Source organism: Embiotoca jacksoni, unplaced genomic scaffold (genome assembly GCF_022577435.1).
Source record: "Embiotoca jacksoni isolate LCO1_2020_lvr unplaced genomic scaffold, fEmbJac1.0.p SCAF_17, whole genome shotgun sequence".
NCBI classification, from domain to species: domain Eukaryota; kingdom Metazoa; phylum Chordata; class Actinopteri; family Embiotocidae; genus Embiotoca; species Embiotoca jacksoni.
Window position 1 is genome coordinate 11,006,164 of NW_027185307.1, and position 16,924 is coordinate 11,023,087.

Consider the following 16,924-nt stretch of genomic DNA (forward strand, 5'->3'; position numbering starts at 1 on the left):
ATTTACATTTTTAAAAGTTGGCACCCACACTCACTTTTGGCTTACAGCTACTGCATACATACGAGTGATGTCGTTATTAAAGCATATGCATGTACTGAGAGTGATAAATATTGACATGGACAAATGCATTTTCAATGTTGAGTTTACCCACAGCTTTACAGCAATTATCAAAGGATATAGGCAGAAGAAAAATCAATTCCACACTGATTCCAGGCAGATTATGAAGCCACCAGTGCTTTAAGATAATGTCTTGCTCACTATTAACTCTTTCCTGTCAATTCCTTCCTTCGTTTTCATTGCCCTTTTCTGATTTCTAATGTCATCTACAATTCTGTCTTAATGTTGTTATTTTTTTCTGCCCGAGAACATTATGGTGCATTTGAATCTTTGACAGCATCATCAATCATTTAATTTGTCACATTTTAGGTTTAAAATCCCAGAGGGATTTTTTTTTTGTCTGCCGTGGTGAACTATAAACTACAGTATGCAGAGCGGTAGACGTGTGATGATGTGTTCTGCAAGTGCCTCACACACCCCCAGTTATGGCTTACCTCCCACTAAGTTCCATACATCAGCAGTCTTCAGTTGCTTTATCCCTCCTTTTCCCTTATTTCCTCCCCTCCCTGTGAACCCACAGCTACAATGAATCCTCTGGGCTACGGAGAGACTTCTCTCTGAACCAACTTTGGCTGGCGACGATTATCCAACAGGCCGGTAATGAGCCCTCACTTTGGGAAACAATCCAAGTCAAATGTGTGCGCTGCTGATAACGTTTCCAATCAGACTGGTTTGCCCACATGGCAAAGGAGAAAATGAGAGAGATAAAGAGCGAGAGAGCACGCATTATTTTCTCCTACTTCTACAGTACCGCAAACTCAGCAAGGTGCAGAGATAATTTGGGAGGAAGGGAATTCAGTTTTGCCTTCTGGTGCTATTGTTTTGACACTTCAATTACTCATTATTGACAGAATAAATTGAAAGAAAGCCATACCTATTTGACATTTTCAGTGCAAATTTAGAGAAGATGGGCAAAATTAAATTGCAACACTGGACACTTTAACCATATTTCAAAAGGTTTAATTGCATATTTAGGATTGAAGGCTTAAAAAGAAGTCAGACAAAAAAACACAATGACAAACTGTTAAAAAAAAAAAAAAAAAAAAGGCAGTGAGGGGGAAGGCTATTTTGCAAAGTTTGAATCCAGTTTGCAGTTTTTCTTATCAATTTAATCAAATGAGGATTTCACTTTTTCATCCCTCCAACACTCTTATCTCCTTTAATCCTGGCAGTCGCTTCATCAAACTCCAACAGAAGCCCCATCAGGCCACATCTCCTTCCTTTTATCCCTGCGTCCCGTTTCTCCACCTGTATCTCAGATAAGCAGCAGTGGCCCTTCCAAGCCACAGTAAGAGGCACAGATTGTTACTTTCTGTGCTGAATAATAGCTATTCATGCAGAAAAATCAAACCTTATATGCCAAGAACGGAGCTCAAGTGTCAGCCACACAGTGAGATGCCAAGTGAGGAAAAAAAAAAGGGAGGAAGGATGGCAGCAAATATCCAACATCACTGCCTTAATCAGGGGGAATGAACTGTTCGCAGTGAATGGGAGAGCCAATCTGTTGTTAGGCAGCCAAAAGTGCTGCAGATACGTTCTTGTACAAACGTACCATTTTTCACAATTTTGTTTTAAAACTGAAAACATGGCATCTGCAAAGAGAATTTACATAACAGTTTCAATTTTTTTGATTTACAGACAAGCAATTTAACAATGTGTCTTTTAAAATCCTCTGAATATCTCAATCAGCAGCTTGTGATCCTTTATCTAACAATTAGGTGATAATTTTAGCTGCAGTCAGATTACACCGTTCTCTGCCTAGTTGCGTTTTACTTGTGGTCCACGGATGCCGGGAGTGAGAGAATGTGCTGCTGTATATTAAGAGGAGGCCTGGGATAGCCGCCAGGGAACGAGTGGCTATTTCTGTGGCAACAAAGACGCAGGGCTACAGAAGAGCATCGTTCACTGAATTCCCCCATGATGAGAGGAGAACTGCATGCAGGGAAAATAAATAGGAATGAACAAGGAAAAAGACAGACATAGAGGAATAATTAGGGCTGAACCAAGCACACAAGAGGAAGGAGTTATTTTTGGGAGATGCTAGTTCAATTACAGCCAATTGGGGATTGGGTGGGGCTCTGACATAATGGGGGCCCGGGACTCCCCCACCGACCAGGACCCACGATCCCTCTTCAATTCTGAGGAGGCTGACTGGCAGCCACAGCCCGCCTGCTGTACCTAACAGCCCATGTCTGTGTGTGTGCTCTTGTATTACTCATGTTGTGGGGACATACAGAAAGTCCCTTCACAGTCACATTGCAGGGACCTGCTGTCATTTTAGAGACAAAAAGCAAGTGTGTATGTTGATGAGACAAAGCCGATGTGGATCCATGACAGATTTGACACCACGCACCCATACTGATGCGCCCACACACTCTCTCATTCCCTTACACACACACACACACACACACACACACACACACACACACACACACACACACACACACACACACACACGCACACACACACACACACACACACAAAATCAATCTGTAACACATGGCCTCAGCTCTGTGGCAACAGCAGCAAGACTCATGTTGACTCCACATACACAGATACAGAGCACAGACACCAAATCAGACACACACATCTGCAGTGTGACTGATGGCTGTGTGTCACCTACCGCCGTGGTTCATTTTCAGGCCCAGCGAGAGCAGCTTTTGTCAGAGGTAATTTGGGGAAAGACGAGGTAGAATACGGTATTGAATACAGAAGACAAACTATTGATTGCAGCCAGAGAAAGGAGCGCATTTGTAACTGCACAGCACTTTGGATTTGACAAAGTGCAGGGAGGCAGCACATTTCATCAAGGGCATTTTGCATGAGTGGCTCAACTGTACAGAAAATCCAGCAATGATATGCTCACAATTTAGGTGATTTATGAAGAAGACACAATAGAAAAAAAAAATGCAGTGATAGATCAGAAGGTTTTAAGAGAGAAACAAAGAAGAAACAAACAAAATGCAAAAAAGGAACAAACCAAAATGCTGATGACTGATCGCCTATGCAGCCCTGTTTGCTAACAGATCAGTGCTGATGACAAACCAACAAGCCTAATGCACTTCCCACAGCAGACTGGCATGTATATTGGATTTATGATAATACAGTGTGTATGGCAAATCAATAGAGTCAGCAGGAGAAAGACACTGATGCTCTCCCTCACGGAGCATGTCAGGCAATATGCAACCTGCTGCAGGCCTTTCACACCTGGGACAGGCAGGGAAGCAAAACACAGTTTGGAAAAGTCTTAATTGACTTTTTCTATTGCTTTAGGAAAAAATAAAACAAACCAGTGACTAGATTTGTTTCAGTGATTAAGTCAAACCCACATCAAGAACACAACCTGCATACACAAGATGTAAAGGTTTTTGTTGATCGGTAGATTGAATTTAAATCAGAATACAACTAATCAGATAATAAGCACAGAGTTTTATCATCTAAACTTGTGTGCAAACATCACTTAAGGTTTCATTCAAACAACTGCATTTTCTCATTATTGTTTGGATTCTACTGAAACAGCTTTAACCTTGTCAGTAAGCAGTGAGCTGCAGTTAAACCTTTAATGTTTTGAAGTGTCCTTGGATAACCCAAAAGAGCCACCCATGAATACAATTACCTCAGTCTCAACACACACACACACACACGCACGCACGCACGCACGCACACACACACACACACACACACACACACACACACACACACACACACACACACACACACACACACACACACACATATCGTATTTATGATATCAGGACAGCTTACATCACAGGGAGCTCAGGCCACACTGTGGTTTGCTCCTTTCAAGCCACACATTCATTTCCACAGTGGTTATTATTTCCTGAGGCAATATCGCCGATAAAAGTTTTTTTTTTTTTTTTTTCTTACTCGATGGAAGTGTGCTGTCAGACACCAATGTGTAATCTTACACAAAAATGTACACGGAGGCCCTCATGTTCAAACAAACAAAAACATATGCTGATGTGCACGCAAAACAGTCTGAAGAAAACAATCGCATAAGTCAGGCTCCTGGGATTTAGAGAGAGAGAAGACGGGTGTCAAGAGCTTCAGAGAGTAAATTCTCTGTGTCCTTGCTTTGGTCACCATGGGTTTCTTGTAGCAGTTGAGTAAGAAAAAAAAGGGAGAGGAAGAAAAAGTCAGTGGGTTGGGGGGGGGGGGGGGTATCACAGCTGGACAGGTGTAGCTGAGGCAGAGGTTAAACGACCGGAACTACCTGGGAGATTACTCCTACATGAAAGGAGACTTGATTGTGTTTTGCTCCAGCGACTGCTGCATTTAACTCACTAAAGACTGCAGCAGCAACATCAGATATGCCTGCAGCAAAAACAACATTAACATGCTCGGACAGAGACACATGCATTCTTGCATCCGAGCATGGACGCAGTTTGGACACAAACTCCAGCCAGAGGCCGCATTGAATCACAATGATACAAGCTTCAGGCAAAAAAATGGGCTCATCCATTACAGGATGGTCAAAGCAGTCAGAAAGCCATGTCTCATTGTATAAAAGCATAAACGCCTGTCAGATTATAGTGTAGTTTTAGATATTTTAATTTAATCAGTTTTCATTTTTAATACTGGTATCAAAACAAAAATGACATGTGATTAGCAGAAGGGTGATTGTCAGGTTTTTTCTTGTTCACTTATTATTTTACACATACTCATTCATCCTCTGCGATTGACAATGCATGTCACAATGGGAGCGCTGTGAGCATTTGTTCACATGTTTGGTCTTGGACTTGCCTGAACTCCTGGTGCTGGGATGTGCCTGGCCAGTCATGTCTTCAATAACTCATTTTAATGAAGTAACAAACCCCAGTGACATGGCTCTGACCCTCCATACGTTCCCCTTCATTGGTAACCTGACTCCGACACAGAGGTCACACTGTAGCTTATTAAGGAGCAGAAAGACAGCTCCTTCTACACAAGCAGGTGCCCTTGTGTGAGGGTGTGTGTGCTTTGTAGGATGGTGGATTAGCAGGTTAGAAATATGTGATGCTTGTAGCACCATTGTAATACCCAAGGTGAAAAGACCACAAACACCCTCCCCGACATACACACACTATTACAATCAGTAATACTGCTGTTTTGTCACAGTCCGCTGGTGTCTCGGAGCAACCCTGTATCACGCCAAAAGGTGTCATGCACACACCAGTCCACTAGAGGAACGCGTATCAGTGTCATGTGTCAAACAAAACCACGTGGAAACCCACGTGGTTAGGGTTGGCGGAAAAAAACATTCTATAGCCTCCCGGACTCAAATCAGATACTTTGCATAGGTTCAGGCACCAAAACCACGTGGTTAGAGTTTGGAAAAAAACATCATGGTTACGTATGTACGTTAGTTATCCTTCACTATGCAAGACAAATGCACTGCGTAAGTTTACTAACTTACGTTACTAAAAAGAAATGCCTTCTCACAGACCTGAACACCGGTCTCCTGGGCGAACGTTCCTGTGTTTGATCCATCTAACCACCCTTGACATTTCCCCTGCAGGGATTTTATCACTCCTTGTACTCAGTCACATTACCTCCTTCTTCAACTCATGGGGTCATGGTGCCGACGCCAAAGGGCACCTTGTGCAGATCTGTGACGCCAATGGCTTTGGCAAAATGGCAGTATTTGATGCCGAGGGAATGAGAATGGGCTGGAAAGTAGTACTATAGTGTGTGTAATGCTTTATGATTACATTGTAAGCTAAGAGCCAGCCACAGTCTTTATGAGGTAATATTTCCTAGTGAATGGGGCGGTAGGACGTCATTACTCTGTCTGATATCACGAGGTTTTATTATATTTTTGACCATTTAAAGCAACATATTGAGGATATTGTGACAGTTACAACATTAACCAGGAGTAATATTCTCTGCTGCACCACAACAACACACTTCACCTCTTCCAAGAATCATTACGATGTAATTTTTCTCTCTCATGCACACTCACACTCCATTCACACTGATATGGCACATCTCTTGAACACTCAGTTGAGATCCAACATTGGCAGATCAGAGACTTGGCAGGCAGTCTGCATGCAAGGGCACGCTGTGTGTTTACTTCACCATGAGCGAGTGTCAACCTTCACAACCCCAACTCTCAACTGAACAGACAGCCTTGATGGCAGCCATTTATCTCCCCATCTGATTCCCGTCAGCTGTCTTCCACTGCCAAGGAAGGGGGCTGCCTCCAAAAAGGGCAAAATATCCCCGACTGATTACAAACTGTAACACAAACAGCTTCTCTAAATTCCTCTATAATTCACTGCTAAGAAAAAGTGGCAAGTTTATGAAGGGCAAAAAGGACACCAAAAAGCAACAAATTATATTGTAGGTGACATTAGCCACTTTCCATTTTGACTGAGTTGGTCCCAGTGCTGAACCAGATAATGAAAGAGGAGGCTGCTCGTATTTGCATATTTCTCTTTTTGTAAACAAATCCCATGAAAAGACTGAAACCATTAATACTTTTTCGCCTTCCTCGGCCTGTCTATGGCTCTCAGCCCAAAGTCAATTAATTTCCACCAAAAACATAAATCTTTGAACAGCTGTTTTAGTAGACTAGTAATGATTTCCGGTAAAAAAAAAATCTCAGACAAGCCAGGTGTAGAGTTACCTGCCCAATGTTAATAAAGCAAATGAAGCATCTGGTGAGCAAAAGACCTGGGTATTATTCTCAGAGGGAGACGGAACAATCAGGAGTAAATGAACAATCATAACGTGGTCAGAAACACACAATGAAATCTTATGCTGTGATGTTTCTACCAAAAGTCTGACAATTATTTGCTGTCAGACGCGATGATCCGCTAGTGAAAATCAGAACCGTTTTTGAATCATTCTGCCCCGACATGGTCAACGTTACCGAGTGCCGCTTTTAAGAAAATGATGAGAGAAGAAATAAATCTAAAATTGAGAATCTACACAATAACGTAGCAAAGCAAAATGTTAGGCAACAACAGCAATGCGAGAAAAAACAAATCGCACACACACAAAAAGCTGTTGTCAACATCAAACAGTGTGTATTGATTCAAGACCCGAATAATTCGGTTCTGTCTGAAGATGACCTTCCGAAGTGGCAACAGAGTCTTTTTTCCATTTATTAAAACCCGGCCTCAGGATAAAAGCTACAGAAGACAACACTGCATTGTAAAGAAACACGAGGCTTATTTATTCTCTAGCTGCATTTAGTAATGTCCTTAAAAACTGTAACTTCATTAAAAAACTTTTGTATGATGCAGCTTAATTATTCCTCCAAAGAAAGAGGACAGTCTCATATTTACAGAAAGTTCTGGCACTTTCTGTCTTTCTGGTTTCTTGCACCCATTATAGCAAGAAAGAGTGCACAGCTAACATTAATAGCAATTTTTGAAATAGTTAAGTTTAATCAGCGTTCATTGTCCATTTAAAAACTGTTCATTATAATTAAAAAAAACAAGACAACATGTACCCTGCTACCCTGATTTTACTTGCATCGACTAGTCTTCTTTTCCATGAGACAGTCAAATATTAAATCTAGACCTGCTGCTTTCTCTCTCGAGGTCGACTTCAGAGGATCTGACCTGTGCCTGAATGTTCCTAATAAATAAATCTTCATTAAAAACCACAAGACACTACAGTAGATTGAAAGTGTGTGTAGGAGTGTGGTTCTGCCACACGCACCACACATGACAAATTGTTCCCTCGAGTGTCTTGTCCATGTTAATGAGGATTAACCTGGCTGGTGTCGACACAGACCAAGAGAATTATGGGCCGTAGCCAAGGGAAAGTTCAAAATGGATTCAGATGCTGTGTATAGATCAAACTCTGATTTATCTCACCAGAAATGGCCTTAAAAATGGACGTATCTCTTGAAGCATGACTACAGATAATTCACGCTCTTATCAGCCAATTACAATGTAGAAAACAACTGAGCAAGGAAAATCAATGAGTTTTCTTTCCTGCATCGTATCACTTTTTATATCCTCCGTTTCATCCAACAACTCATGGTTTAACGAATAAATCGGCATTTTGGGAAATATAATTATTTGCTTCTTGCCACGAGTTAGATGAAGAGATTGATACCACTCTTGTGTCTGTAAGCTTATAAGACAAAAATAAAGTTACATCAGGAGGCAATTAGTTTACCATAGCAAAATAAAGCGCTGCCAACTCGTGAAACTCCATCTCACAATCTGACACCACACATGCCTTTTGTAATGCTTTTTGTCTTCCCCACCCCTAATGTAAAATTTGTGATTTTAAGTAAAGGAACAGCAGAGTTTGTTTTTTTTTAAGTTCAGACTAACTGAGGCGCAGAGCTTTACAGGGTTAAGACAAATCATGCACAAATCCTCATCTGTTTGAACGTGGGACAGAAAGCGAGCAAACAACGAATCATAGCGATGCACGTACCAATCTCAATGACTGTGGTCGAGTACCCACTGAGCATGAGTGGAACAAAGCTGGAGGGGCTGCAGTATTAGCGTTGTTCACACTGTGTGGCTCACTCGCCTGCGTGGCAGTTAGTCAGCAGGTAAACAACTTCATCACTGAAACACTTTGCCTTCTGGGCTATTTAAATGGCCAGTTTACCAAAATTACAACAACAAAAAATGCCCACTTTCTCAAACATCTACTGTGGTAAGCTTTTTATCCATCCAGATTCACCCCAACAAAACAAAAGGAGGTTTGCTATACATGATTTAAAAAAAACATTGGCATTTTGGGAAATATAACTAGCCAATTAGCTTTCTTGAGTTACATTAAATTCATTCCGCTCTCATGACCATTAAGTATAAATCTAGAGCCAAGAGTGATCAGTTTAGGATAAAGACTAGAAGCAACAAGAAGCAGATATGCTGGCTTTGTCCAAAGTAAAACTAACTTTGAATGTGTTCATTAGTTTTTCTTATACTTTAGAGAGAGCTGTTTTGTGCTGCTCCCAGAGCCAAAGTTATGGCTTTATACTTAAATAAGCTGTGGTGTTAGTCTATTTCTCATTTCAAGCAAAAAGGTAAATTAATATATTTCAGACAAATCCTTGCGACATGTCATCTCCCATCACTCACTCTGTTGCATTGGTCTGAAGATTTACTGTGGAATGAGGTCTCTTGTGTCCCTGAAGTATCAGTGTGATGACAGGTGACGGGAGGACAACATTGTTGCCTCGAGCCACAGACTCCCTGACAGACAGGGGACAATCTACGAGAGGCGGTGAAAGACAGCAGGTCGAGGTGAGAGTGAAAGTAGACGGATAGACGAGGGAGGGGAGAGAGTGAACAATAGAGAAAGGAAAGAGGGGGAGGAACAGAGGATTGAAGCAAACTAACAGGGATTTCCACAGAGCAGTGAAGAAAACAGATTATCATTTGTGTGTTGGTGTGTGTGTGTGCATTCAGTGTACACCGCACATGGATGAGTCATAGCTGGACTCGTGCTGATTGCTACCAGTCAGACACGCACACACTTGACTTTGTGCAGCGTTTTAGTTTTTTTTTTTATTCAAAATGTATCTCCAAACAGGAAGAAATGTTCACGTGATGAAATAATTTTACACATACAGCATACTTCCTGCTCCATCACGCGGCCTTTATCATGAGCTAAAACTGCACATCTGTGTAGATCTGTTTGTGTATCAGCGGACATGTGCACACACAGTAGGGATGACATGTAGAGATGAGCATCCAGGCACTGCGGCTTAATACTGAACAAATCCTTATCTAGACATTAATCCCGATATTAAGACAGGCTTAGCTGATGCGTAATGATACCTTGCTGGGTATGAACATATTGGGTACAATTTCTGCCTGTCGAGACGAAAAAAGATTCAGTTACAACGAGCAATTTCTAGGACATATGCAATTCCATATCCTAAAACTGGAGGATAATATGTCCATTCTTTGAAATAATCACAGTTACAAATGTGGTGTATGTGACGCAGAACAGCAAGTGTTCATTTGGACTGGCACAGCAGTTCATCATGTCGCGGTGGCGATGCACTCATACGTGTCAGCCATACTGATGAAACTTAATCCTAAATCTCCTGACAAATGAAAACGAAACCAATCTCATTAGAAGGTGAGACAGTCGTTATGGCAACAGGAGATGACTGACAAGGTGGCATAAGTAAGAGACAGAGATGAAGTGAGGGTAATTAAGGAGCACGCTCTTAAGACTTGCGTACATACCACGCAGAGTTGGATTTTCTCCCTGCTCTGGTCTTGACCTCGTGTATTTGGGTTTTTTCCACATTTCCGATCCAGCCTCTCTTTATTGCTCTCTTGGTATCACTTTCATTCTGTCTCATGTTTTCTCCCCACACACACAGTCCTACACACAAATGCTCGGTATGCTTTAAACTACACAGTGGTGGGCTGCTTTACTCTGTGAATCACTGCTGCATCCTGCCGCTTCTGTAACTACACTTGTGTCCCACACAGTTCGATTCACACACAGCTCCAGGCCTAATAGCCCCCGTAACCCTCTCTCCGGTCACCTCTGAGCCCTCACACCCCTCACACCTCTACACCGAGCTATATGATCCAAATTTATGCTTTCTTCTTACAAAACCAACAAGGACCATTGGGACAAATACTTTTCTTTACTGGATTAAAATGGGCAAAACTAAAAAAACAGTTTCATATTTAGGGAAATAGACATGAACATTTCTTGCTGAGACTGAGATGAGAAGATCGATACCACTTACAGCATGTCTGTATGCTAAATAAGAAGCACTAGCAGTCAGCTAGGTTTGCATAAAGACCTAAATTAGGAATAAAATCTTTCTACCACTGCCACTAAAGCTCACAAATAAAAACTTATATCAGAAGATAAAGGCATACTTGAGTGAGTAGTTATATATCACAATCACATGACTAACAAGACAGATTAAAAAAAGATTTGTTAAAAAACTGTAAATACCAAACTTTATTACACTAGTGCAGTGGTTATTTGCAAAGTTCACATGCCCAGTTTGCAAAGCAAAAAAGTAATGTAATTTGTAAACCCAAAAAGTTTTAGTTTACAGAGCTTCTTCAGGGAAAGATAACATACAAATGCTTTCACATGAAACAGCAAAACAGTCTCTGGTACTTCCAGTGACAAAATTAATTTTAAAATGTGCCCCTCTAGACGAGCCAGATATAATATGTTAATTAGTGAGCTGAAATGTTACGTGCTGTTGATGCCTTTGGACAGAGCCGGTCCTGTTGCTTCCCCACTTCCAGTCTTTACGCTAAGCTAAGCTTGTTAGCTGTTGGCAGTACGGTTGCTTCACATTTACTGTACCGACATGGGAGCAGAATTAATCGTCTCTCATAACTATTAGCAAGAATTAGAATGAGCATATTCTCAAAATGGCAAACTATTTCTTAAAAAAGAAAAGTGAACCTAAATGCATATGCAGTACAAGTATGCAGTAGTTTGCTTGGAACACATCAGACCTCCATTGTGTTTCAGTCAACCTATAGTATTATAGCTAGTAATCAGCCTGGTGTCAGCAGGCCCACATTCACTGTGTAAATATATAAGTCTGGCCATGCTCCATTGGGAATTGTTTCCATTCGTGTCATCCTAATGCCCGCCCATCAGAGTATTTGAACAAACCTTAATGCAGAACAGGGTTTCCAGACTATAATCACAGTAAAAGAAACTGAAGCTGTGAGCAATAGTCTGGAGGAGCCAGGCAAGCTTTCAATATCCAGACTGTAATAAATGTCATAACATCACAATGCAAGTCACTACCGAGGTATAGCAGGATATATGAGGCTCTGTGGAGCTTGTAGTAAACAACATTCGTGCAAGTGCTGCTACCAATGGGTACAAAACAATAAAGTATCAGCAGATAGCCCAAATCGGGTTAATAAAATATAACGGTAACATACAGGAATATGGTTTAAGAGGACAACACAGACTCCAACAGGTGCAAGGAAAGATAAGGAAGGAGAGAGGTGATGAGGAAGGGCAGCGATTGTGGATTATTCAAGCACAAGGCAAGTATTTGATTCATATTCATACCAGCGAGTGTTTAATAGTCGATGATGCTGCAAGCATTTTCAGCTGCATTGTGTTTGTTTCAAAGTTTGATATACCCTTGATTGTTCTGTAAATCACGGAAATGTTCTGTAAGCCTCCATTATTATTAAAATGACTTCATAAACACAGCATATCTAACTTGAATTGTGTGTGATGAGAGAATAATTATAGGCGATACAACACTGGGTAGAGCATGCTACGATAATAAAATGTCGCTAATACAAAATGGGGCCATAAATTAGAGTACAGACCAGCAATCTGAGGCTCAACAGGGGGATTTCCTTCAGGTGGAGAGTGCAACTTGGCTCAGTGTTACCTTGGGAACTGGCTTGATGAAATCACAACTTCAGTCTTCATGTCATGTAGGGACCAACCAGAAATAAGACTATGACTCATAATTTATTAGATAATGACAAGGTCTACAGACCCCTGAGCTCTCGCCGAGGGTAATTCAGACCTGAAAATGCTCACATTTGTACAGATTTTACAGAATTAACTTTATTATTACATTTATTATTCAGCACTCATTGTGTAATTTTGTACTTTTTGTTCATGAATCATGTCTTGAATGTGCATGTTTCATTGTTTTTTTTAGAATAAGCTTTACAGTGTGTTCTAGCTCTACAAATACTGAGACTTATCATTATTTCTGCATTAGTTTTTCATCAGTCTAGAAACAAAGTAGGGGTAAAAGATCATCTGCAAGTACAAGTGGATGTGTCACTGACAAAGTCGTGCCTCCACAAGTCAATGGCTTACTGCACAAGCAGGTTGCGAGACACAATCGATGTTGGAAACTCGCTGATTCATGAGTGTTAGCGAGCCACTAACTTTGTCTTTTCTACTGATGAGCCTAGCTGATTTATTAGATTATATTCATCTTTTTTCTGAAAACAGAAAACCAGAAAATGCCAATTAGTGCAATGAACCAAAACAGCTGTAAAACTAAAACTATGACCTGAAAGATGTTCAAATGTTACACAACTAACTACAAACTGAGTTGAAGCCCATATTTGGGAGCAATTATCTGTGGCTTTGTCATTACCAGTGACCCATTTCACTTCACCCCTCATCATCATCATCTTTGTTAACCTTTTAAGCCGTAGAGGCCCCCAATTGGGGGCCAGGGAGAAGACTTAGCAAAACTATTAAAAAATATGGACATATATACTAGTATTTACACATCTGAACAGATCTCACAAGTGTTCCCTTTATTATTACACCAACATTATTCAAATAGAGCGTGTGGGTGCAGAGATATACTCTTTTTATTATGGGTATGCAATTTTCGGCCTAAAAGATCGGTGTGTTTTTAAAAGGATAAGATACAATATTGATTAGTGAAGCTTTAAAGAGGTTTATTCTCCTCTATGAGTCAGAAGACGTTAAATCCATGTTTCCCACTCGAATCTGCAATTTATTGTTGTGGATTTTTGTTTTCACCAAGTCATTAATCATAATTCAAGTCATGTACATAGTGAGGCCTGCAAAATCCACTGGATTATCATAAAACAGCTATATATGCCATTAGGGATACCACCCACAACAACAAGCTCAGATGCATCTGTGTATAATGAAAGTCATTTAACGATTCTATTTGCACTCTCACTGTAAGCCTGAGTTGTCTATTCACCTAACAATTCATGGTTCCTTCATGCACCAGAGTGGCAGTGCAATGTTTGCTTCAACATGAATCTAAACTAAACACTAAATGTGCAGTCTGTTTGGGAAGGATAACGCATGAAATACAGGCAAAGATATTCTCATGATTAGGAGGAAATACAAAATTGTGTCAGGAAAAATAAGGAGAATGATTGATGTCGTGCCCCCATGTAATATTCATCAGTGAAGCTGTGCTTGGTAGGGATAAAAGGTTCTTGTGCATTTATTCAAGGATACAGTATTAAAGGAAAAGAACAGAGGAGTCAAAATAAAGTGCCTGAAGTTATTAAGTGTGAAGATTATGAGTGAGCGGTAGCAGCTTTTGCAAATATCAGACAAAGCGTCTGCTCTGAAGGCTAATATTACTAACAGAAACTATTAAGGCACATAGACACATTACTTATTGGAGCATTTAGCCCGTAGATCTGACATGCAGGTATTAGAGTAGTGCAGCAAATTCATCTTTCATTTTGGAGATAACACAGAAAAACAACAAGCTCCTTCGGTGGCATTAATGACAACCATTTATCAACACATAGAAGTGAGGTGAAGCGTTGCTCTTCGTGATAACAACGCTGAAGCTAACAGGTAGCAAAAGGATCGCTGTTCTGGATCGGACTCATCCGGAGTGTTCACATTACTTCATGGCCCATAAACAAAAGCCCATTCAGACCTACATGGAGGGAAGCAGATACGGAGCTGAACTGAGCTGCACTTCTGCACTGCTGCATTGCAGTGCAGTGACCCGTTCCTCGCATGTCACATCTCCGCGAACAGCAGAACAGCTAATTCAACCCCACGCACCCACCGAGCATGCTTCTAAATCAGTGTTTAATCACTAGACTGACAAGCTCAGCTAATTACTGCCCTCCTCCTTCTTCACCACTCCACCTCACCCACATCCTCCGCTCTCCCTTCCCCTGTCAACTCTTTCTGCGGTGTGCTGCCTGCTCAAGTATTTTGCTCAGGCACTGACTGGCTATTTCAAGCTGTCATCTGGAGCCCAGTTAGGTGAGTGTCCTTTCGCGGCCTGCTAATTATTTCGATCATTCTGTACGGCTCATATATACAGTTCACTGCCTATTTGTATTTGTGTAAACCAAACAGCCCGCCTGTGCTCTGATAGCTTGATGCTCGGGAAGTTTGACTGGATGTCTGCTGGAGTTCATCTTTGTAAAGAAATGCTTTAAAGTGTTAGCGTTAACCTTGGAAGATCCTTTCTCCTTCCTCTCATTCAAGTCTTTCTGTTGGCTCCTTTCAACAAGCATCAACACATAAGCACATAACCAAACTCAAAACTTTCAGACAACCACAAACTCCGAGTCGATTTGATTTGAGAAATGCACTCCTACAACTGTGTGTCTGAGTGTGTATGCATCTGTTTAACCCCAGGATGCGGCCGGAAATGAAAGCAGGGAAGAGCGATTACAGGGACAATATCAACCAGGAGCTTCTGTTTGGACCCTCTAAAAACTCTCATTACTAAGACAGTTATTTCATTTTCCAGGGTAACATCTTAGTCAAAATCAGAACACACTGAAGGCTAATGAAAACTCATAGATACAAAAATAGCTTTCACAAAGTAGTAGTATTAAAACTATCTTTCCTGCATGACAGCATAATCACAAAAATAACAAGAGAAATGAAGAAAAAAGATGACAGTGTTGGGAAAAACAGCACACTGGAAGACAATTAAATGTGCAATAACCCCTGAACCCAGAGGAGGGCACTAAAAGCAGTGAAGAAAGCTGTTACATACTAGGATTACTGGATTAATGATGCTATAAACTATAAACAGGTCTCTCAGAGAGAAGTGATAAAGGCTTGAATGACACATTGCCTCCCAAGGACGCAAAGAGAAAAATGCAGAATCCTTAAAATGTAGTGAAACACAGACAGTGATATCAGCATTTCAAATAATACTTGGCAGAAAATCTAGACAGTATTTTTTTTCTGGAACAAACCAGGACAGACTGGACCAGCAATAAAGCTGAATATGAATATAAGAAGAATATGATTTGACTCTGTGGTCTGAAAAAGAGACTGGCAGAAGTGTTTTGTGTCACTCAGTCTGGTCTGAGGCCTGTGGTCAGCCTGTGGGACGAACAAAGTGCAGCCATGTGGAGACAGGCGAGCCCAGTCCTGACAACATGGACAACAGTGCTCCCTATGGGCCCGGCAGAGAAGGTCATGTTCTATGACTGCACACAGATGAGAGAGTTCGGAAACTGGGTGTGCATTTTAATGGTTTACAGAGGAATGTTACTTTCTTACTCACTGTTCCTTAATCACAAAAACCTAAAAAAAAGAGAAAATAACGATGGGGAAATGTTGTAATTGTAGATATAAATAAGCTTCTTTTGCCCAAGTAGCACACTGCCAACAATGCAGTCTGTATGTATTAGAGCTGTGGTATGTTTTTCATTGTTTTGGCTGCACTCCAATACTCTGAATTTCAAAAGAAACAATGGGTTTAAAGTGCTGACATTCAGCTTTCAGGGTGTTTGATGGTGTTCGCAGTGCTTTCTAACCTTAGGGGTATATACCGTAAAAAAAAAAAAAGAGAAAAAAAAAAAAAAAAGGACTACCATTTCTCTACACTTCATTAGATAGGGATGTGAACATATTCAAAGTAAAGGTGAAAGTCAGCACTTACTTGTAGCTATTGTTGCCTTTAAAATCCAAAGGTCTGGAGTACAAAACAAATCCTTACAGACTAGGTTATGAAACTTTTTTTTTTTTTTTTAAGATCACAAACCCACTGACAGAACATATTCTTTGCTATTTCATTTTCACAGTGCAGCCTGTGGTCGTGCCTGGCATCCCCTCGTAGAGCAGTGGCAAAACTCCATCTACATATTTGGGTTAGCATCTCACAACCTGGCAGCTGAGCAGTGCAGCTGTGCAAAACCCTCAGTACGTAGGACAGTCATAAAACGCAGTCAGCCTCCAATAAAACAGAGAGAAGTGACAAGATTAGTTTGACTTCTGTGCACCCTGAAAGAAAAGAAAATCTCACAATGAGAAAAGCAGGTGGTCCAGTGACATCACTGAACCATCACATTTGAACATTTCATTGGATTATCAATCTGTCATCCCCAGTTTAGCTGAAAAAGTGGTT

At 40.9% G+C, this 16,924-nt stretch overlaps 1 protein-coding gene across 4 annotated transcripts in view; it reads right to left on the reverse strand.

Annotated features, from left to right (window-relative positions):
* The window catches only part of myripb (myosin VIIA and Rab interacting protein b), a 107,995-nt gene that overhangs the window by 66,931 nt on the left and 24,140 nt on the right, over positions 1-16,924 (reverse strand). The window lies entirely within an intron of this gene.